At 43.5% G+C, this 22,814-nt stretch overlaps 1 long non-coding RNA gene across 2 annotated transcripts in view; it reads right to left on the reverse strand.

The window, feature by feature from the left end:
- LOC129331455 (uncharacterized) overlaps window positions 1-22,150 on the reverse strand; it is a 65,557-nt gene extending 43,407 nt beyond the window's left edge. The window contains exon 1 of one of the 2 annotated variants that reach the window (XR_008597132.1): window positions 22,073-22,150. This is a non-coding gene — a long non-coding RNA (uncharacterized LOC129331455). The remainder of the gene's footprint in view (window positions 1-22,072) is intronic. The other variant, XR_008597133.1, reaches the window with a different exon arrangement.
- Between the last annotated feature and the right edge of the window lie 664 nt (window positions 22,151-22,814).

The following is a 22,814-nucleotide window of genomic DNA, read 5'->3' on the forward strand; positions in this document are numbered from 1 at the left end:
GCAAGCAGGGGAATATCACAGCTTCTCCCAGGCAGCTATCCCTGCATAACCATGAGGGCCTTCAGAAAACAGCCTCAGAGGAGCTTGGCTGAGAGAGCTTGAGATGAGCTCTGCTCAGGCCAAGCACGAAGAACAACTGCCAGCTGGCTAGGTGGAGTTGCCTCATAAGGCTCCTTTCTCTGCCCCACCCCCTGGCCTGAGACCCAGATACCATGGAAATGCTCTGTCTCCTCCTCCATACAGGGAGGCAAAGAGCCTTATCAGTAGAAGCTGCTGGCCGGGAGGGCCGTATTGTCTATTCATCTCATTAGTCTATAACCAAAAAACATCTGTTCAGATTGTCATTTTCTTTTTCTACAATTAATCTTGATGCCCAATTTTTCCCAGTTATAATAATTTGAAGAGCTTCTTGAGGTTATAAATCCTGTAGCTTGGTACTATCTACACAATATAAGTAATCACCAGACAGACTAGATTAACAGCAATGACTGACAATTTAATGTACAGCAGTATAGCTTTTGCTCTTCACCAATCTGGGAAAACATTGATTATTTTTCTATTTAGAGTTATAATCATACGTACAGTCATGTGACACACAGTCTCTAATTTATAATTATCATGGTGGCAATGCTACCTAGACCAGAAGCAGGCAATGGCAAGCCACCTCTCTTAGTCTCTTGCTATGAAACCCCCCTAGGGGTCACCATAAGTCAACACTGACTTGAGGACATTCTCCACCACCACAGTGCTACTTAGAATTATAAAGGTGAAAAAGGGCAGAAAGTGTATTTTGTGTGAATTTAGGAATAGCTTAGTGGGGGGTCTGCAGTTCTATCCAATCCATTCAGAACCACCACCTCTAAGGGAAACTATATGCCCTTAAATCTTCAAAATGTGATTGGATACAGCCCAGTACTTACCATACAGTAGAAAGTCTCCAGCATCTCAGACAACTGTTGGGTACAGAACATTGTCCCAAGAGTTGTAATACTTTAATGTTAAGTGTAACTTTGACATTTTTTTTCAAACTTTTCATCTCTTCCTCTCTGCTTTGTATTCTTATCCCTGATCCCTATTTATAAAATCAGCCTTTTCTGTGACATAGGCCTGGTGACTTAGCGTTAGTGCTACAGACTACAGTTTAAATCAGATCTTCCCATCTCTCCTTTCCATGGTTGACAAAGGCAAAACAGATTTTGCGGGGATAGGTTTGTTATCTGGGTTATACCAAGCAGCAGAACTTGGTAACTCATCTCCTCAGCAGACAGAGAAGTGAGAGATGTGGTTGTTTAACTTTAAAAAAAAAATTGTGCTCAATATATGTATTGATCTAGCCAGAGGGACATCATTGTTTCTGTTCTACTGAAATCCCTAATGCATGAGATAGCTAAGCCAAGGTCAGATGAGCATGCTTGAAACAGCATCAGGGTCAACCCAACAGTAAATATATCCCTATGACAGAAGTCTAAGTCTGCATTTTCATGACACAATGACCTGCCCTAACAGGATGAAACCTCCTATTGTCTCAATGGGGAACACCATTGTGTCAAATCCTCTGTAGTGCTTGCTGGTTCTGCAACATGCTTGTTAACTTCAATCACTAGAAACTGACAGTGCTGGATCAACTAAGGGAGTTACAGCAGCTTTTGTATGGCCCTCTGGCATCTATCCAAGGATCTCAGCACATGACACATACTTCTCTTCTACCTGGCCTTCACAACAAACCTGTGAGGGGGGTTAGGCTGTGACAGAATGACCAAGGTCACTTGAAATGCAATACTGAGCAGAGGCATCAATGGATTTGGAAAAGTGGAACTCTGTTTAGTATTGTATTGCCAGTGTTCTTCATAGGCAAATGGGGAGTTGAACTTAGGTTGCTTGGGTCCTAGTTTGACCCATTAGCCACTACATCACAAAAACTCTAAGACATGGGATTCAAATTACAAGACTAATTCAGAGAGAGTGATATTTGCTGATGAAAGTGGGGAAAGGGACAAGGGTTTGTGGAGTAAGGTTGCCAACCTCCAGGTGGGGCTTGGCGATCTCCCAGACTTGCAACTGATTTCCCGACTCTATGGTATTATAATCCTCTGAGGCCCCTCCCCTCCCCAAACCAGTCTCTACTTCCAAATCTCCAGGAATTTCCCAAACAGGAATTTACTATTGAGCAGAGACAGTTTATAACCTTGATGTGGAATCATTGTTTATGTGTTTGAAAAGAGTAAATAAACTGTTTATTGCTGATATTGCCTTTGAATTACAGGTGAAAAGGAGAAGGGAAGAAGTTCCCTGCATCTAGCTATCACTAGGTCCATCTTGACTGCAGCTGCCTGGGGATCCTGCTGTCATGATTAGAACTCATGGAGGTCAGAAAGAGAGAGATAGAGAGGTGGAGAATGAGAGAAGATAATAATAGAATCATAGAATCAAAGAGCTGGAAGGGGCCTTACAGACCATGTAGTCCAACCCCCTGCCCAGTACAGGAACAACCTAAAGCATCTCCAACAGCCTTTGTCCAGCTGCTCCTTAAAGACTCCTTGAATGAGGGGGAACCCACCACATCCCTAGGCAGCCAATTCTACTGCTGTATGTCACTAACATACAAACTTCTACTGCTACCAAACTTGTCCAGCCAAACTAGACAGGACAGGGGACTGACATGGACTAAGAATCTCTTCCATGACTTATCTGGTGCTTTGGATGCTTTCCCCCTCTGACACGACCAAGGTACTGCATCTTAGTGCACTCTCAAAAATATAGCTATAGGGTGCATAACAAATATGGGTGGATGGGATAACAGAGCTTTTTGGTGTTTACTACACCAACAAAAACACTACTCACAGTCCCAGACTAGTTCCCACAGGAGCACAGTCAAACCAGAAGGGGACAGTAGGAAAGTACACATCTGTGTACCATTCTTTATCTGATTTTGTAGTCACCAGCTGCATTAATGCGACTATCTTTTCTCAACTAAAATTGGATTGATCCATTTTTGTTGTTGCCACAGATTCACGAGGTGGCCTGACGGTACTTCAAATTACCTTTGAAATGTTATTTTCTATACCGTGTATAGTGTCTAGTTTAGATTCTAGTTTAAAATTCAGTAGGGGGCTTTATTTCTAAATCCTTGTTTCTTATTTTAGTGTACTGATTATAGCCATTTCTGGGTAACCAATGAGAGCCTCACATTTTGTAGCAGTGACCTCCCATCTTTAACAAAACAACATCCCAGCATCCCCAGACATACTTAAAATAAAATAAAGTTAGCTGTCCTGAATCAGTGCACTTTTGCTTTGCTCTACTACTTGACAGATTACTTTAAAATGGAAGACATATTTTTGTGTTGTACACACAGGCTATATGCTCGTACTCTTTTGCACAACTGGGAATTACAAAGATGCCAACAGTTCTCTGTAGTGGCAATACCTTAACACTAGCAGACTGAGACAAGATCTACAACACAAGTCTTAAATTTCAAAAGGCCAAACCATTAGGAGGCTGAGGAGAAATAAGAGCCTGCGCTGCTACTGGTTCCACTATATGGTCTGGGGGCACGTAATGCAACAATACTACAGAAGCTAAGCAGGCTTGGGTATGATCAGTGACTGGATGGGATAGTTTCTAGAAACCACAAGTCTAGGAGCAATGAGTTTCATAATGGCAGAAGATATTAATAATAATAACAAAAAAAACCCAACAATAATGTGCTTATATACCATCCTTCTGGACAGATTAGTGCCACTGAGTGCTGAATTGTCAGTGTAATTATTATACCCACAATGCAACTGGAGAGCTGAAGCTGAGAGGAATGAGTTACTCAATACCACCTGCAGAGTTCGTGACAGTAGTGGGAGTCAAACTAGCACAGTGCTGATTCGCAGCCTGGCCACTTAAACCATTATGCTACAGCGGCTCTGTATTTATTATGTATTTTTGTTATGTGCCATCAAGTGTGTGTTGTGTGTGTGTGTGTGTGTTATATGCCACTTCCAACTTATAGAGACCCTATGAATGAATGCCCTCCAAAATGTGGTATCATTGACAGATTTGTTCAGGTCTTGCAAACTGAAGGTCATTAAGACATAAAAGTGTAACTAATAAATAATCTTGATCATAGAGTAATGTAATGGTTGGAGCACTGAACTACACAATTATTCATAATTCTTTGTTAGGAAAGTGAGATATCTGGGTGTAATCTCTACCCGGACAAAGACATATGGTGAATACCACAGCTTTTTTTCTAGGAAATGAGGTGGTGGAACTCTCTATTATCACATGTGTGCACACAAAGTGCACGCACATTCCCAGAAATGCGTGATGATATCACTTGTGGAAGTGACATCACTCCCGGAAGTTATGCTGCTTCCCGGAACCCAGCACAATGCATTACGGCAAGATAAATGTTAGTAAGCTTGGAAAATTACACTATTATGAGAAAGTTTTTTTTTCCTTTCTGTATGCTCTACAAAAAGTGAAATCTTCCATTCCCTTTCCCAAACATTTCATTTCTTTGGAATCATATTTTAAAATATGCAAGAAGGAGGGGGGCCTCTAAAAATCCAAAATCCATCTCAAAAATCTAAATTCTAACAGATTCCTTCTGCAAGTGTAGAAAAAAAAATCCAAAATTCTTTCTCAAAATTCTACAGAGTCTGAAATTCCTAATCTAATGAATACTGAATTTTCAGATTTTCAGGGAGAGTTTTGCTTTACTGGATTAAATAAAAATTAGATACTCAACTTTAGCTGCATTAGATCTATAAGTTTAAAATGGCTTTTTTTGTTGCCTGTCAACTCTATCTTACCAATGGCTAAGCTGTTGTGACATTGTGAAATACTCATAAATATTCCAATGTCTCAGACAAACAATATTCATAAAAACTTCCTTAACATCCATATGTCCACTGCAATTTCAGTGATGCTAATCAGCTGAGGGTGGGGAGAACCATTTCAGTTACAGCTAAAGACATGAGAACATCTATATGCTGATGAATATATTGATGAAAGCCTTCTGTGACTTGGACACAACTATCCATTCCTAGCATAAAACTGGAATAACCATAACTGATATTTTAACTAATACAAATAACCATAGCTGATATATTTAACCAGGGCTTTTTTTCTGGGAAAAGAGGTGGTGGAACTCAGTGGGTTGCCCTTGGAGAAAATGGTCACATGGCTGGTGGCCCTTCCCCCTGATCTCCAGACAGAGGGGAGTTTAGATTGCCCTCTGCGCCGCTCAGTGGCATGGAGGGCAATCTAAACTGCCCTCTGTCTGGAAATCAGGGGGCGGGGCCATCAGCCATGTGACCATTTTCAAGAGGTTCCGGAACTCCGTTCCACCATGTTCCTGCTGAAAAAAAGCCCTGTATTTAACTAACACAGAACCAATCTGCATTCAAAAGCTGTGGGAACCATAACAATGTCAACTTCAGTCAACAAAAGAATGAAAGCAACACACACATATATACATGCACAGCCCCACCCACCCCTGAAAAGAAATCAGAATGAACTCAAAACAGCACACATACACACACAGCCCCACCGACCCCCAAATGAAAATAAAACAGAATGAACTCAAAGCAGCATACACATACACTGAAACCCCTGAATGAAATGAAAGCAGAATGAGCTCAAAGCACCTTAACCTCCTCTGGAGAGCCAGCCCCAGCAACTCCGCTTGCACTCTCTCTCTCTCTCTCTCTCTCTCTCTCTCTCTCTCTCTCTCTCTCTCTCTCTCTCTCTCTCTCATAGAGGAATAAAAAGAAAGCAGAATGAACTCAAAGCAGCACACACATACACAGAAACCCCTGAATGAAAGCAGAATGAACTCAAAACAGCTTAGCCCTCCTCTGCAGAGCTTGCACTGGGACCAATCTCTCTCTCTCTCTCTCTCTCCAAGAAATGAAAAAAGCAGAATGAACTCAAAGCAGCTTAACCTCCTCTGCAGAGGCTGTGGGGCCGAAGGAGGAAGGAATCATGCGAGCAGATTCTAGAGCTGCTGGAATGCCATTCTGCAGCGTTCCCCCTAAAAAAAAAAGCCCTGTAGGTAAGTGATTTGATAAGCACATCTGTATCTGAATCATCCCTGACCAGCGTCATTCAGAACAATGACCTTGGCTCCTCGTATCTGTAGAACCACTTCTTCCCTCTATGCTCCACCATGGCAGCTTTGCTCATCTGAACAGGCCACCTGCAGAGACCACCCTTGAAATGGACAAAATCAACAGCTGCCTGTACATGTACTTTATCTGTGGTAGCTTCCACATTATGAAATGGTCTGCCTGAAGAAATCTGGAAAGCTCCCAGTCTCCTGACTTTCTACAAACTATGCAAATCTGAATTATTCAGGATGTCTTTTCTACTCAGATAATAGGTCTATGTTGTATGAAATGGCCTGGAGAGATGCCTTGATAAGGTTCCCCGACTGTAGACTTTTCTACTGGGTGCTGCCTGTTGACATAGATATGCTCCTACTGGGTAATTTCTGTATTGTTAAAGATGTCATGTTTAATTACTTATGCTTTGTTTTAGCAATGTTTCACCTCAATGTTTAGATTTATGCTTGTTTTAAATTTCTGCAACTCATGCCCTATTGTATTTGTTCATTGAATATCCTAGCTATTCATCATATTGATTTGCACTATGTAATCCCCACTGAGTCTCAGTAAGAAAGGCAGACTATACATACATACATACATACATACATCCTGCTGCCTGTGCCACATCTGGTAACTACATCACAGGGAGGCCATCTATGTGCTGCATGAGTGTAAATATTTTTCCTGTACATAGCTCCATGGATATGTACACAGGTAGTACTTTTATTTTTAAAAAAGTTACAATATTTTTAAATGACCTGATGGAGGAAAATTCTTTTTTTAAGTTGGAAGATAACAAACATTGGCCAAACAACCTTTTGTTACAGTTATGGAGTTTGTTGGGTTATGAAGTATCACTTGCAATATTCAGAAACAGGAAGAACAGCAGAAAATGAACAGAATAAATCACACACAAAATTGGGCACGGTAAGCATAGCCTTTAATGCTTGGCGACCTGTCCCTTAATGAATCTGGCAGCTTGTGCTGGAAGCCTCAGACAGTGAATCACCTGAGTAATCCCATTAACTTCAAGTACAAATGATCTCAGGATTGCTGCCTATGGCTTATTGACAGTGATTTGGCAATGCAAATAGGCTTTAAAGAGGGTGTTAAGAGTCATGAGTCACTGAGATTTAAAAGGCCATTGGTGTTAATGCAATTGGTTTAGGTTGCTTTTGCATTAATTCAGTACTGGCAAAATAAGGACCAGCATGCCAGGATAAAGAATACTGATTTCCCCCCTCGGGTTTTTACAGTTTTTTCCCCTTCATTTACCCTCAGTTATTAATACAATAGGATTGGTTTTGATATACAGACTGCATTTCTGAAAAATGATCATTAAAAACCTTTGTGCTCTCACAATGGGGAAGGAGCATTGCAAAGAGTATGAAAATGTAAGTGATAGCCAACTTTTATGAGTGGCTTTCTGGATGAGTTTACCAGCAATGAAAAGTAACATTCAATCAGCATCGCTGTCATCAGCAGATGTCACTGCAGCCATTAGTAACTAATGAATTGTTCAAGGGGACATAATGGCTAATTTGTCTGGCCAAAGAGGCAGAGGCACAACCTTTGAAAACTGTGTTCTTATTTAAGTCGTGAGAAAAAGGAGTCCCTTATCATTTAATTTTAAAATGGGCTGGATTCCAAATCAATTAAAGACCCCAGACAAATTTCCCTGTGAATTTGTAGTAACTAAAGATTCTCCTGGGTTGCTGATGGAAGAAGATAGGCACAGCATAACAGCCAGTGGACCAATGAATCAGATAAAGGAACCAGAAACGAGATTTATATCCTCTTATTATGAATACATTGGCTCCCAAAAGGCCATTAAATAAGATGTGTTTGTCTTCTTCCAAAAGCTCCCAGTGGTTTTTAATAATGAACACTTATATTTAAAGGCTCGTCTTTTCAATACTTCTCTGAGTGGCCAGAAAGTATTTGTGCCTCCGTGTTGTTAGTTTGGATTTCCATTATGGATTTTTCATTTTGTCTATGATTGTATTCTTTAGAAAGAAAATCAGATGGTTTCTAGGAATTCTCCTCCCCTCATTTTTCTACAAGAATCATACAATGGTATGATTAAAAACATCACACCCAATTCACTTCTATACAGCAAGATCTTATGAACGATAACATTTCTATCCAGTTCACTCTGCATATCCTCGAATACCTCGATTGCATTGTATCAGGCACAGAGAATATTTGGTGTCAAGTGCCTGAAAAGGCTAGAAATTGAACATGTTATGCACACAGGGAATGGCATATACTGCTGGAGAAGGGAAAATACATAGCATAGCAGATAATGTAATTGCATGGCCCTTCCTGCATTAGTACCTGTTTAAAAAGGAGCAGTGGAGAATTGGATAACTGAGCACCAATATGGATCCTGGAACACAGAAATGCTGAAACTCATCTTTTGTGCAGATATAAGTAGTTGCTTTTTGATGAGTCAGTCTAAAATGATCTAGCTTGTTAATGCCTTCCCCCAATAGGTGTGATTTTCCAAAGACTCTGACAAAGGTGCTCCCTAGCCTTCATCATGCATCTGATGAAGAGAACTGTGATTCTCAAAAGCTTATGCTACAATAAAGTTGTATTGTCGAAGGCTTTCACGGCCGGAGAATGATCGTTGTTGTGGGTTTTCCGGGCTGTATTGCCATGGTCTTGGCATTGTAGTTCCTGACGTTTCGCCAGCAGCTGTGGCTGGCATCTTCAGAGGTGTAGCACCAAAAGACGGAGATCTCTCAGTGTCACAGTCTCTCAGTGCCACTGTGACACTGAGAGATCTCTGTCTTTTGGGTGCTACACCTCTGAAGATGCCAGCCACAGCTGCTGGCGAAACGTCAGGAACTACAATGCCAAGACCATGGCAATACAGCCCGGAAAACCCACAACAACTACAATAAAGTTGGTTAGTCTTAAAGGTGCTACTGGACTCTTTTTGATTTTGGTACTACAGACTAACATGGCTAACTCCTCTGCATCCCTAGCCTTGTGAACCAAGATCCTTTAACTAAGGTGCCAAACACTGAACATGGAATCTTCTACATGCAACTCTTGTCCCTCTCCTCTAATCATATAGAGTAACATGGAGCTTAAACTATACCATAGGGTAATCCATACAGCATAGTGATGCATTAATATTTTTTCAACTGACATGATTCCTTGAGATAATTGCAGTGGTTTACTTTTGCAAAGATTGACATGCATATATTTAAAAAAAGACTATGACTGCTACAGAGAACTATTCAGTAGTCCAATGAGTCAGACTGATTTTTTGTGGAAGTCCATAGCTCTGTCAAAGATCAGCTGAGGCCTGATATAAACAATATACTCACACATTCCAGGTAGTGGTAACATAAAGTCTGGCATGAGTACTTTTCAGGAGTGTGAGCACTGTGCAAATATTAATCTGCATTGTGTAGTATAAGAGTTTAAAGAAAAAACTTGCCCAGGCACTCCAAAGGTTCCATATCCCATAAATAATCACTAGTTTTAGACAAGAAGTTGCATAACCACTAGGACTTTCAAGGAGATGACTTAGATAGTACGTGTTCTTTCAGATTCTTCAGTACATGTTCTTTCAGTTTGAAACCAAAACTCAACAGTGACAGATAATAACAGCCTCATTTCCAGAGAATATAATGCAAACATTTTATATTACATTACTGTATGTTTCCATCATGCCACCCAAAAAGGGTAGTAGCCCTACTAAGGGCAAGCAGTCAGAGAATAGGCCTCCTGCAAAGCAGCCCTATCTGCAGACTCATCCTTTGAGGATGATGAAGTGGCCAAAGGGAGGAAGGAAATACTGAGCATCTATCAGTCAAGAGGGCTGAAATAAGGTTAGGCCCAGCCCCTGCAGGCCTCCAGCCTATCTAGGCCTCCCCCCTCACTGTTTTCACTTTGTTTGGAGAGAGTACTTATAAGAGTAGCAGCAAAGGCCTGGCTGAGTCCGGGGGTGGGGGTGGGTGGGTGGGGCTTGCAGTCATCTTAAGGGTGTATTGCTTCATACATTTGCTATTGGCTTAGCAAGGATCTACAGTTCCAGGGTGTGGCTCCTCCCCATTTTTCCTGCTCAATTTTGCAGCCTTTGTAGACCTATTAGGTTTTGTCACTCACACCACCTAATAGCATGTTGTGTTATTGCATCTGCTTTACTGTGTTATTGCATCTGCTTCAGCAAGAACTGGGGTTGTGCAAAGAAGTAGGGGTTAGAAGAGGAAAGCAGAAGTAAACCATTTGATTGGTAAATCGATATTAAGGGACAAGTCATCACAGTTACTAGGTGTCAGGCTTTGTGGGTTGATGTAATGGCATGGTAGAATGCCACCAAAGAAAGCCATTCAAAAGTCACCCTAAAGAAAAGGGGAGCATGTATGCAGAACTAGGAGATCCCTGAGGTAAGTTTCCCTATCTTGTCAATTTGAGGAGGCATCATGGACCTATTGCCACATCTAGATGCCAAGGAAAAGCCCTGGCCCAGAAGAGGAGGCTAGGTGGGGAATCTTCTGGAGGAGTGCAGAAACCTGCAAAGCTGCCACGCAGGGCACAGAAGTGTAAGATCTGATCTTTCTACCAGATTAGCATAATTGACGGGAAATAGTGGATCTGGCCTAGGCTGCCATAATCCAGACCTGTTGAGGCGACAGTGGACTTGATTGACAAGGTAGGTAAGTTCACTGGCCCCTAGTGCATGGCTGTGGGGGCTCCTGGGGTCAGGCTACAGTCTCCGGGCTCCAATGATTGGAATCCTGGGTCGTATTGTCTTGGGTCTTGCTTTCGGGTTTCGCAGTTTGGCCATGGGGTTATTACTTGACAAAGACCACCAGGAACAGTCATAAAAGGAGCAGCATGTCGGGGGTTAACCTTCCTCTTCAGAGGAGGAGAAGGATGAGGTTGACCTGAAGAGGAAAACAAGTGAATGAGATTTAGGAGGTTTACCACACTTAGCAAGGTGGTTGTTAGCTGGCCTCCTTTATGGGAGCTCCAGTATCTGGCGGGGCACCAAGCTTTGTCTCCAGGGTGTTGGCACCTAGAAGTGGAGTTTTAGGCACCTCACTGCCTTGGGGTCTAATGACTTGAGCAGTGGCTCATTGACCAGTCAGAACAGAGGCCTTACTGTACACCTTATATGCTTGGAATTTTCCAATCTTCGTGGTAGTTGGACTGTGAGAGAGGGAACTAGATAACCTCTCAGCCCACTTCACATGGATGATTAGGCCACAGTGTCCATACTTAACCCTCTTTCATCCAAGTTGCATAGGATCCTGAGATGGGGTCCTGGAGACTGGCATTTATGTTTCAAGGCAACACCTGGTCTTGCCTGCAGATGGAACAGTGCAGCTTCTCCCTTGGATTCCTTGAGCTATGCCTGCGGGGAGGGCCATGGTTGCTTGGCAACTGGGCACCATCACCCCCAGCATGAGGTGAACCTATGACCGAGTGGTCGGCAGTGGTGGGCTGAGGTGTCATTAGGCTTGGGCGCAGGTCAGTCTATATAGCTGAGCTGGTGGATCTCTGCTACAGTTATGGGGGCTTGGAAAGTTAATGGGCTTGCCTCATATCCAGTGGCAGCCATTAAGTGGCTTAGGTGCCTTTAGGTTTGCCAGTAAACCTCCCAGTTTGATGTAAGCCTGGGCAAATTCCAGGGTCACACAACGTTAATGGCTGGCGTGAGAGTTAGATCCTGAGGGTTAGCGCAGTGATGGCCAAAGCCCTTAAAGAAAGGTTAAGTTGAGCCCCAAGGCTCAAGACCCTGCACTTAGCCATGGGGCTGGTGAAGGCTAAGCTGCTACTACTATTTGATGGGAGGTGGAGTCCTTTGCCCCACTCCTGGTCATTTACCTGGGGGTAATGAGCTGGGCTTCCCAAGGGCATGGCCCTTCTGTTAGAGGCCCCAGAGGTGTGTATGCATAGGCAAGCTGGCCTGGTGCACTAGAGGGGAGGAGCGGTCCTCTGCCTCACATTCTGGTCATTTATCTGGGTAGTATGACATTGGCTCACATGGCACAGCCATTTCCTTACAGGCTCACACAGACTTGCAGCACCCAGGCAAGTAGTGGCCTGATAGCTTGAGGGGAAGTGTGGTCCTCCACCTCACATCCCGTTCATTCACCTGGGTGGCAATGGCCTTGGCTCATTGGGCATGGCCCTTTCCTTACAGGCTTACACAGACTGCCAGCGCCTAGGCAAGTAGTGGCCTGATGGCTTGAGGGGAGGTGCAGTCCTCCGCCTCATGTTCTGGTCATTCACCTGAGTGGTAATGGTCTTGGCTTACAGGGCACAGCCATTTCCTTACAGGCTCACACAGGCTTGCACCACCCAGGCAAGTAGTAGCTTGATGGCTTCAGGGGAGGTGCAGTCCTCCACCTCATTTTCCAGTCATTAACCTGTGAGGTAATGATCTTGGCTTACAGGGCATGGCCTTTAGTTACAGGCTCACACAGACTTGCAGTGTATAGGCAAGAAGTGGCTTGGTGGCTGAGGAGAGGTGCAGTCCTCCCTCATATTTTGGTGATAATGTGGTCTGCAATGCTTCCTTGTCATGTGTGGCAGAAAACTTGAGATCCAATAGATATTGAAAGGGCTAGACACAAGGCCAATAGAGCCCTATTTAGAGCAATGGAGGGCGGGTTTGGTATTTATCTGCCCCACGTGTAAATAGGGGACAAATTTGCTGACCTCTGCAGAAGGGGTGGGGTTCAACTATCAATGAAGGTCAACAACATCTTAGATAACCTGTGGCTAGGGCTTCAGTTGTCAGTAGGCCACCTGTGGGGCACAAGGGCCTAAGCAGAGGCTTGGCCCTGGCAGTGGCAGGATAGGGTTTGGGAGAAATGAGCAGGCTGGTGAGCACCTTTGGCACATCCCCATTTGAGGGAGAATTGGGGTCTGTCAGGATCACTGGTATTGTTTGATGGCTGCCAGCTGAGAAGGCAGACTGCCATGTGGGACCTCCTGTACAAGTATGGCCCTTCATGTTTGATGGCAGAGGGGTTATTAGGCTTGGTGAAGGTTCCATACGCCTGGCCAGCCGGGTTCCAGCCATGCCTTGGATGGCTCGCACTCAGGGAAGAAGGGCTCACCCAGAAAGATCAGGACATTGGCCCACGAGTGACCCCAGGGCCTGATTTGTACCACTAGTTATGACCCTGCCGTATCATGTTTAATGTTATGTTGTTGCCAAAATAAAATGGCCCATTAGTTCCCAACACGTGTGTCTGCCTCTTCATTCCATCTGGGTGGGCAACAGAAGTCTCCTTGTGATGGCTGTATTGTTTAGACAAAATTTGACTTCTTAGTGGCTATGGAACAAGAAGCTGCTTTAATGGCAGGAGGGTCAACAGTGCTCTGGACTATTAAAGTTATGTATAACAAGTAGAGTTGTGCAATGAAAATGTGTCACAGTGTGCTATGACTACCTCTAAGCATTCCTCACTACTAAAAACATCAACAGTTTGTGGCTCTTCCTTTGGCATGCACTCAGGGCTAGATCGAGAGGGGGGCAGGGGGATAGTCTGCCCCTGGCGCTACCAAAGAGGGGGTGCCAGGCACAGCTGCCAGCTGCCGGGAGCATGCCAGTAGCAGCGCAGGCAGCTGAGCGGCAGCCTGTGCCATTCACTTGCCCAGCAGGACATAGGGAGCGCGCGGCAAGCTGGCTGCCCCCTCAGCCAGGCAGGCAAGTGGCACAGAGAACTGGGAGGCCACCCACGCCACTCACTTGCCCTGCTGAGGGAGTGGCCAGCTTGCTGCATGCTCCCTGTGTCCTGCTAGGCAAGTGAATGGTGCAGGCGGCCTCCCAGCCCTCCATGCCATTCGCCTGCCCCGCTGGACAGGGAGTGCGTGGCAAGCTGGCCACCCCCTCAGGGGAGCAGGCAAGTGGCACAGGCGGTCTCTCAGCCGCCGGCACTGCCGCTGCTCCACTGGTGGCATGCCCACCCTGCATGATGACGTCACGAAGTGACATCATCACGCTGCACCGGGAGTGTGCACGCAGTGCGTGCGCATGCGAGGGCTGCCAAACTTCGCTTGTCCCGGGCACCAGGAACACTAAATCCGGCACTGCCTGCACTATAGCCCTTTAGTCTGGCTGCAATGGGTCACTGTTGATTGTTCCATTCTGCCTCAATGTGTGCTTTGTGTGTATCAACTGGGAGAGTGCAGGAGTGTTGATCATCAGCAATTCCAGTCCTCAGCTAGGGTTGAGTCCACAAATGAAACAAGAAGATAGATTGCTGCTGGAACTGTGGGACTGTCAATGGAGACCCGGGCCCAGTGGGACATATTATCATTCTGCCAGGCCTGTAAGACAGAGCTGTTCCGCCAGGCGTTCGGCGGTTGAAGGGGGCGATGCCATGTTGGTCTCCCACCTTCGGGGGGGGGGTTCTCCCCACCATTGCACTAGGTTAATTTATTTCATTATTGTTTTGTATATTGATTTTAGTATTGTTGTTTTCTTGTTTTTATTAATTTTAAATTGTTCACCGCCCAGAGCCCCTGGGGATGGGTGGTATATAAATTGAAATATAAATAAATATAAATAAATTTAATTAAACATTAAGATGACTAACAAGCTGACTTCTGCTGGTATTTACATAGACTATGTTATTGGAATGTGTTCACCAGTAGCTATATTCTGTATATGGGGCCAAATTTATTCAGGCAGTTTGTTCTGTTCATCATGAAACTGAAAAGTTCATTGTTAGAATGCAAAGTCTCTGTTGGAGCATCAAAATGTCTTAAATTGCTCTAGCTCAGCTATATTTTTAAGTATGCACATTTTGACTGAATGTTACATTTCTTTGCAAAACTTCACACCTGCATTATTACATATTCAGTTTACAGCAAACATAAAAAAATTAACTCATGATAGATCCCATAATAGAAAAAACATTTTTTCTTCCAGAATGCAGAATGCAAGAATTTTTGCACGTTACAGCTATACAAAAGGCACTGAGGTTTTCATATTGATCTCAACAGATCTATTTAACAGGAGTAACATGTTAATGCTAATTTGATGAGCTTGTATTATCCTGCTATATAAAAGACTAAGCGTATACAAGACAACTCACTTCCTACCCTGGTGTGCCTCCAGAGGGCGCTGCAGTGGGAGGAAGCCCAGATAAGGCAGCCAGACCTCCAGAGAGCATGCAGTGGTGGGAAGCCCAGGCCAGGATCAGGAGCGAAGCAGGTGGCAATGCCTGTTTTCCATCTTCTTCCATTGAGTACAAAAATAGCTGCCTCAGAGCCTCAAATTCCCCCCCCCTTGTTCTCCATTGAAAAAACAGCCCGCAAACCATCAGCATGAATGAAAACTAACAAATTTCAAGTTTGACCCATTAGTGCCCCACTGGAAAATTACCCAATCATGATAGATATTTCACTCGACAGCTAAACAGATGGCCATCTTTTTTCCTTTATTTTTTACTTATACCATTCCCCCAGAGTTGAAGGATATAGGAGGATATAAGACTTGTGTTCCTTTTTTCTCCCTAATCTGCATAACCTGAGGCCTTGTGGCAGTCCAGAACTCAGAGGCTGGAGGAGTCCCCTCCATCCTCAAACCAGCATGCACACACCTGCATGGATATTTGTTGCTTACTGGCCTTTTCTGGCTTTGTATGTAAAAGCACACAGAAAGGGATCAACAACGCTGACAGCACCATGCCTTCTTGTACTCCCCTCCCTAGTCCAAAGCAAGCTTTTTGCAAATTGATCCCTCTGAGCCACTCAATGCTAATGCCATTGCCTGGGAAGTGGCAAAGAAAAAATGCACTCAAGTGCAACACGCACATTCCCCTTCCCGCCAACAGAGTTACTCTATGGTAGTGCTCAGTTTCTCCCCTTGGAATCCAATTGGGTGGTCACCATTAAGGAAAATAGTTTCAGATGTTGCCGCCTGCTGCTGGCCCAGAGCCTGCCTGTCTGCATAAACTGCTGCTGTGCGGTAAGAACCAAAACAAAACACACAAATTTTTTGATAGGGGAAAGTTGTTAGATGTTCATTTCCTGAATTCATTTCACTTTTCTGGAAGCCACTTTAATGAACTGAATCAGTGATCTCTGGGTGTATTTCCAAGCACCAAGTTGTTTTTCAGACTTAATATTCCTACCACCTTTTGGTTTAAGACGAAAGTAGCTTACTGATTCATTGTAGTAGCCAGAATACATACCATTGTATTTGTACCAATGTACATTCAAGAAGAGTGTGAAACTTAAATTGTTCCAAACATATTTCATTTCTCCCTATAAGGCAGTTAAACCAGGTTAAAATATATGGGTGCACGTCACACTTCTACAATTTTTCTTTGGTTTTTTTTTAACAAATTCATTTTCTCTATTTTCATTTAACAACTTATTCAGATTCGTTCCTTTGTTGCTCTATTGCTTTCACATCCTCAGTTGTAACTTTTTGTTTTCCTGTTGGAATGAAATTTTCAAGAATTATGCCTATAAGCCATGAGATTCTTCTGCTCACCATATGCCACTTGAATAGGAGAAGGCATCCAGAGTTTATTAAAGGCAGAGCACACATATCTGGCTCTAATGTTTTCTTCTCAAACTGGTATGAAATGTATTTATTTGTTTGTTTGTTTATATTTTCGATTTATATTCTGCCCTCCCTGCACAAACAGGCTCAGGGTGGATTACAGTATGATAAAAAGCATTTACAGTATAAATTATATTCAAACAGTTTAAAAAACAATATAAAACAACATAGTATAAAAATAATATAAAATAGCAGCACTCAGTAACAGGGTAAAAGAGCTAGATAGTGGATGCATCTGACTGGGAAAGAATCTGATCTCTATTTGGCCGGTAAGGCCAAGCCCAGCCTCAACCATACACCTGGAGGAACATCTCTGTCTTATAGGCCCTGTGAAAGGATAACAAATCCTGCTGGACCCTGGTCTCATCCGACAGAGAGTTCCACCAGGTTGGAGTCAAGACCGAAAAGACTCTGGCTCTGGTCGAGGCTAGGTGGGCCTCCCTGGGGCCCGAGACCACCAACAGTTGTTTATTTCCTCATTGTAATGTCCTCTGGGGCACATATGCAGAAAGGCAGTCCTGTAGATATGCTGGTCCCAGTCTGCATTGGGCTTTATAGGTTAGCACCAAAACCTTGAATGTGATTTGGTACTCCACTGGTAGCTAATGCAGCTGGTGCAATACTGGTGTTATGTGCACACCATTTGGCATTCTGGTGATGACATGCGCCACTGCATTTTGAATCAGCTGCAATCGCCAGATCAGACTCAAGGGAAGCCTCACATAGAGCGTGTTATAGTAGTCCAGCCTAGAAGTGACTGTTGCTTGAATCACTGAAGTTAAATCGCAGGGCGAGAGATATGGGACAAGCTACCTGGTCTGTCACAGATGGAAAAAAGATGACCTGGCAACTGCTGCAATCTGAGCCTCCATTTTCAAGGAGTTATCTAAGATCACCCTCAAGCTCCTGACCCTTGGAACCAGCATGAGTAATGCCCCATCTAGGGCTGGAAGCCAAGGTCCCAAATCCATACACTCGCAACTCAAGTACAAGATCTCCATCTTCGTGGGGTTTAATTTCAGCTGACTCTGCTTCAACCATCCAGTCATTGCTTCAAAAGCATGCTCCAGAACATCTAGGGCCGAGTCAGGCCAGCCATCCATCAACAGATATAATTGGGTGTCTTCAGCATACTGATGATACCCAAGTCCGAAACTTCACACTAGCTGGGCAAGGGGGTGCATATAGATATTAAACAGTAATAGGGAAAGTATTTCCCTCGGAGGCACACCACACACCAGTGGGTGGCAAGATGACAAGTTCTCCCCCAGCGCCACCCTCTGTCCCCAATCATGGAGAAAAGAGACAAGCCATTGTAGGGCCATCCCTCGAATCCCCACATCGGCAAGGCAGTGGGTCAAAAGATCATGTTCGACCATATTGAATGCTGCTGATAGATCTAATAATATTAGCAGGGCTGATCCAGCCTGATCCAAGTGTCTGCGAAGATCGTACGTGAGGGCGACCAGCAGCATCTTGTCCAATGTCCTGGGTGGAAGTTGGACTGGAAAAGGATTCAGGGTCAAGGTATCCTTCAAGAAACCCTGCAGTTGCTCCTCCACCAGCAGTTGCTCCTCCACTGCCCACTCAATCACCTTACCCAGAAATGGGAGGTTTGAGACTGGGTGGTAACTGACCAGGTCAGTGGGGTCCAACAATGGTTTCTTTAGGAGAAACCTCACCATGGCTTCCTTTTGCACCCTGGGAAAAATCCCAGAGCTCAGGGACAAGTTGACAATAGCCTCTAAAGGATCCCGTAGTCCATCAGCACTGGCTTTCACCAGCCATGACGGACATGGGTCCATGAGGCATGTAGTAGGTCTCACTGCCCGCAGGGTCCTGTCAACCTCCTCCCCAGAAAGTGGGCTGAAATGATCGAATATTGGCCCAGAAGACAGCCAAGGGGCCTTTTTTTCATGTACTGTATTAATTGTGGCTGGTAAGCCATGGTGGAGAGAAAAGATTTTATCAGCAAAAAAAGCTTGCAAAAGCCTCACAGCTAATGTTCGAATTCAAATTTTGGCGGCCTCCCTTTGACAGGGAGACCCAGAATCATATCACATTAAACCATTTTGCTAGGTGTTAGCTAGCCGATGCATAAAATTCCTTCTTCACAGCCTTCAGTGCCACCTCATAGGATTTCATAAACAGCCTATAAGATGTCCTTTCCTCCTTGACCCGAGTTCGCTGCCGCACATGCACTAGCTATCTTAGCTTCCGTTTCTTCCAATGTAGCTCCTCCATATACCAGGGGGCTCACTGGACATGTGAGCAAAGAGGACGACAGGGTGCGATATCGTCGATGGCTTAGGAGAGCTGGACCTGCCAGTCCTCCACCAGCTCATCCAATGAACCACCATGGAGCATCAGTTCCCACAGAGCATTCTGGAATCCAATCTGATCCATAAGTCTCCGCAGGTGAGCATAAATTAGCTTGCCACCTTTGTGGGGGGGGGGGCTGTCCAACTGAGCCTTCAAGACCAAGTGATCTGACCGTGGCACTGCCTCTACCACATCCAGAAAGACTCAGGGATTGGAACCTTCACCTAAAGAACCCTCCTTGTAAATTCCAGATAGATGGTGGAAAGGCCAGTAGATTTCAAAATTTGGCTTGCAACTCAGTTGATTGCTATTTATGTATTATACTTTTTATCCTCAGGTAAGTAGCAGTGTTGGCCTGCAGTAGAACAGCAGAATATGAGTCTGTGATGGATTGTACTTTTGAAAAGCTTAGAAATGCTGTATAAGCAGCTGAAGGACTGTGAAGGGTTAATTCTTCACAGAAACAGAGAGCCTTGAGTGACAGTCTACTCCAAGAAATCTGATTGGGTAGCATGAGCTAAGCAGAGAAAGACTTCTGAACTGGATGCTGAGAAAGGAGAGTCTGATTTCAGCTCTAACTGAGAGGAGTCCAGTACTGACAGTTTTGTGATTCAGCCCTGACTGAGAGCAGCTTAATACAGACAGGAGAACTGGGGGAAAGTTGGCAAGAAAATCTGGGAAGTAGGGGCGGACTCCCATTCAAGCCAAAGAAAGGGGATAGATCTTCTAGTGAGAGTACTCAAAGAAAGGGTACCAAAGTGTTTGAGAAAACACTAGAAACAAAAGGCTCTCAGCATAAAGATATAAGTAATTGTGAGGAGCTTAAGAAACTCTCATTAGTCTGAAACATTTGACCTTAAGTCCATGCATGTACTGATTTTACTTCAGAGTTATCTATATTGAGTTACCTCAGAATTTTTCAACCCTAATTTCACCTGACCATTTCCCTCTATGTTAAATAAAATATGTTGTTATTTTTTTAATTTAAAAATGTCTCTAGTGGCATTTAAGGCCCATTCTGCATGGCACAATTTAAGCTGGTGATGCTGAGCATGCATGCTGTTCAGTGCTAAAATGGCTTAGGGTCCCATCATTCTGCACTCCATGACCTCAAGGCAATTTGGTGTCTTCTGACGAGTTTAGCTGTGTCTGTTTGGAGCCACATTTTGTGGTGGCTGGAGCTGCTGTCACTTGGGAGAGCTGGTTTGGTGTAGTGGTTAAGATCGCGGGACTCTAATCTGGAGAACTGAGTTTGATTCCCCACTCCTCCATGTGAAGCCATCTCGGTGACCTTGGGTCAGTCACAGCTTCTAGGAGCTCTCTCAGCCCCACCTACCTCACAAGGTGATATTGTTGTGGGGATAATAATGACATACTTTGTAAACTGCTCTGAGTGGGCATTAAGTTGTCTTGAAGGGCATATATAAATCAAATGTTGTTGTTGTTGTTGTTGTTATTTAAAAATTGCATGCGTTGTAATGTTGCAATATTGGAATCCATGCCCCCATCCCTGTATTTGCTGATTGGGCTGTCCCATGTCCACTGGAGAGGCAATTAGTGGCGGAGTTCTGGAGGAAAAGATATACTTTTCATGCATGTTACACTCTCATTAATTTTTTTAAAGCCAAGACAAGAAAGAGTTAAAATGCTGCTGCTTCATTCCTTCCATACAGATTCCCTGCTGCTTTGTTTCACAAAGGGCTGTGCAAAATGCTTGCGGGAGGGAGGAAAAAGCAGCCATTTAACCCTTTCCTGGCTTTTAAAGCTAGAAGGAATGCGCAGTAATGTTGCAACTCATTCCTGGATTTGAAAAAAAGAGAGTATGTCCATACCAAGGAGGAGGGAAGTGAATGGAGAAGCAAACTTTTGATCCTTACTTTGCTTTACTGATAAAAATGGCAGAAAAACATTCAAAGAGCTAAGGAGGGTGGGAGTGGTTACCAGTGGACAGATCAATCAACTCCTAGAGAAAGGAAGAAGGGGGCACGAGAAGCAAAACAGGAGTTTCTGGCTCTGCACAGACATAACATGTGCCGGCAGTGTCTTAAACATGAGAAGCAGAATAGATTCTGAAACAGTGTAAAAATGACCGTGCAGAAAACACCTAATTTCCTTAAGTCAAAGGGGGGCAGGCATCACAGAGTCCAGTAACATATTAGAGACCCAGAAAATTTTCCAAATATAATCTTTTTAGAGTCAGAGTGACCTTTTTCCGATACCTCAGAGCATTCCTTTTCCATCCTCTTATAAAACAATCACCTAATGAACTTTTAATGTCTGACTGGGGATTTGAACCCAGATCTCTCTGCTCTTAGTCAAACATCCTAATCACTGTATGTGTGTGTATGTGTGTTTACATATATATATGAAAACTGACTGAACCAAGGCTTAACTGCTAGTTTTGAAAAGTTGTTGGAGAATGATTCTTAGACTGACTATCATATAGGTCACTTACCTGTGGAGGTGTGATGCAAAATTCTTATAAAGGTTATTTTAGGGATACTAAGAACCAGTGAAAACATTAGTAAACACAGAATTGAAAACAGGTCTTATGGAATTTTTATAATATTCTATTTATTTCAACTGGCTTGCAGAAAATTACTTTCTGATGGACTGTACTAAAATAGTTAGTTAGTGGTAGGGCATCTGCTTTAATGCTAAAGGTTCTAAATTCAGTCTTTCACATCTGTTAAAATAAACAGGGAGCAGGAGTTGTCCAAGGTCTTCCTCTGCTTGAAACCCTGGAAAGTAGACAGTACTCAGTTAGATGGATCAATGACTTGACTTGGATCAGTGATCTGGTCTGAGGCAGCTTAATATGTTCAGCTCAAGGTCTGTGAATCCACAAATCAAAATGTAAATTCCAAAACCATCTCTTTTCATATAAAAGGCATTTGTGTCTGTCTTTGTGTGTGACAGAGTATACACACATACCCAGACTATCTAATATTGAATTCTTATTTCATATAATTTTTCTGTTATGAAGAAACCAAGTCATGTTGTGACAAGAGAATGATACTTAAAGATATCTTACAAAGTTCCTTGGCTATAGCATTACTATTTTTAAGGTGAATTAGGTTATTAAATAAAATACCTGATTTGAGAAGTTTAAATATTTCAGTTTGTTTTCCCCTCTGCAGGCATAGTCAGCATGTGTTTCATTTCCCCGTTTCCAAGAAGCTACCATTCTAACTCACTGTTGCTCAGTAACAACAAGCTATCAACACACCCTTGTCATTTCAATTTTTCACACATTTTCTCAGCTTGTGTGTTCTCTATCTTAGTCAACTCTTATCTTCCCAATCCACTGCCACAGGCTTGTGGCATATAACAAAGATTCAACTCAGCAATGTCAGAAATAATGAAATAAAGGGAAAGCGCAAAAGAGAAATTGGCCACAGCTGTTCCCGCAGATCTAAAGCTTGTAGACCTTGATTCATCAGAAAAATCTGAGTCAGATGGTTCTCCTATCACTTCAGTTGCTGCTGTGCTGTCCATTGTCACTGAGCTACTGTCCAGCAGTGAACATGTCTTAAAGAATGGCTTAGTTTCTGTGCTGTCTGGCAGACAGAGCAGGGAACAAAATCTCACTGCACAATAACAAAGGATCTTTCTTTCTTTACTTTTTCACCTGCCAAGCATACTTTTCAAATGTCAAGACATATGTTGAAGGGATAAGAAGAACTAAAGGCACATACTGGTTGGTGAATGCATTTATGGACTGGAAAAAGGAAATTTCGATTGATCTGAAAAGATTTTGAAAAAAAAGAGGGCTAAGATCAGCTTTATGGTTTTTTTGTTGTACTGAGAGAACAATGCAACCTTCTATTTCTTAA

Source organism: Eublepharis macularius, chromosome 5 (assembly GCF_028583425.1).
Source record: "Eublepharis macularius isolate TG4126 chromosome 5, MPM_Emac_v1.0, whole genome shotgun sequence".
In the NCBI taxonomy this organism is placed as follows: Eukaryota; Metazoa; Chordata; class Lepidosauria; order Squamata; family Eublepharidae; genus Eublepharis; species Eublepharis macularius.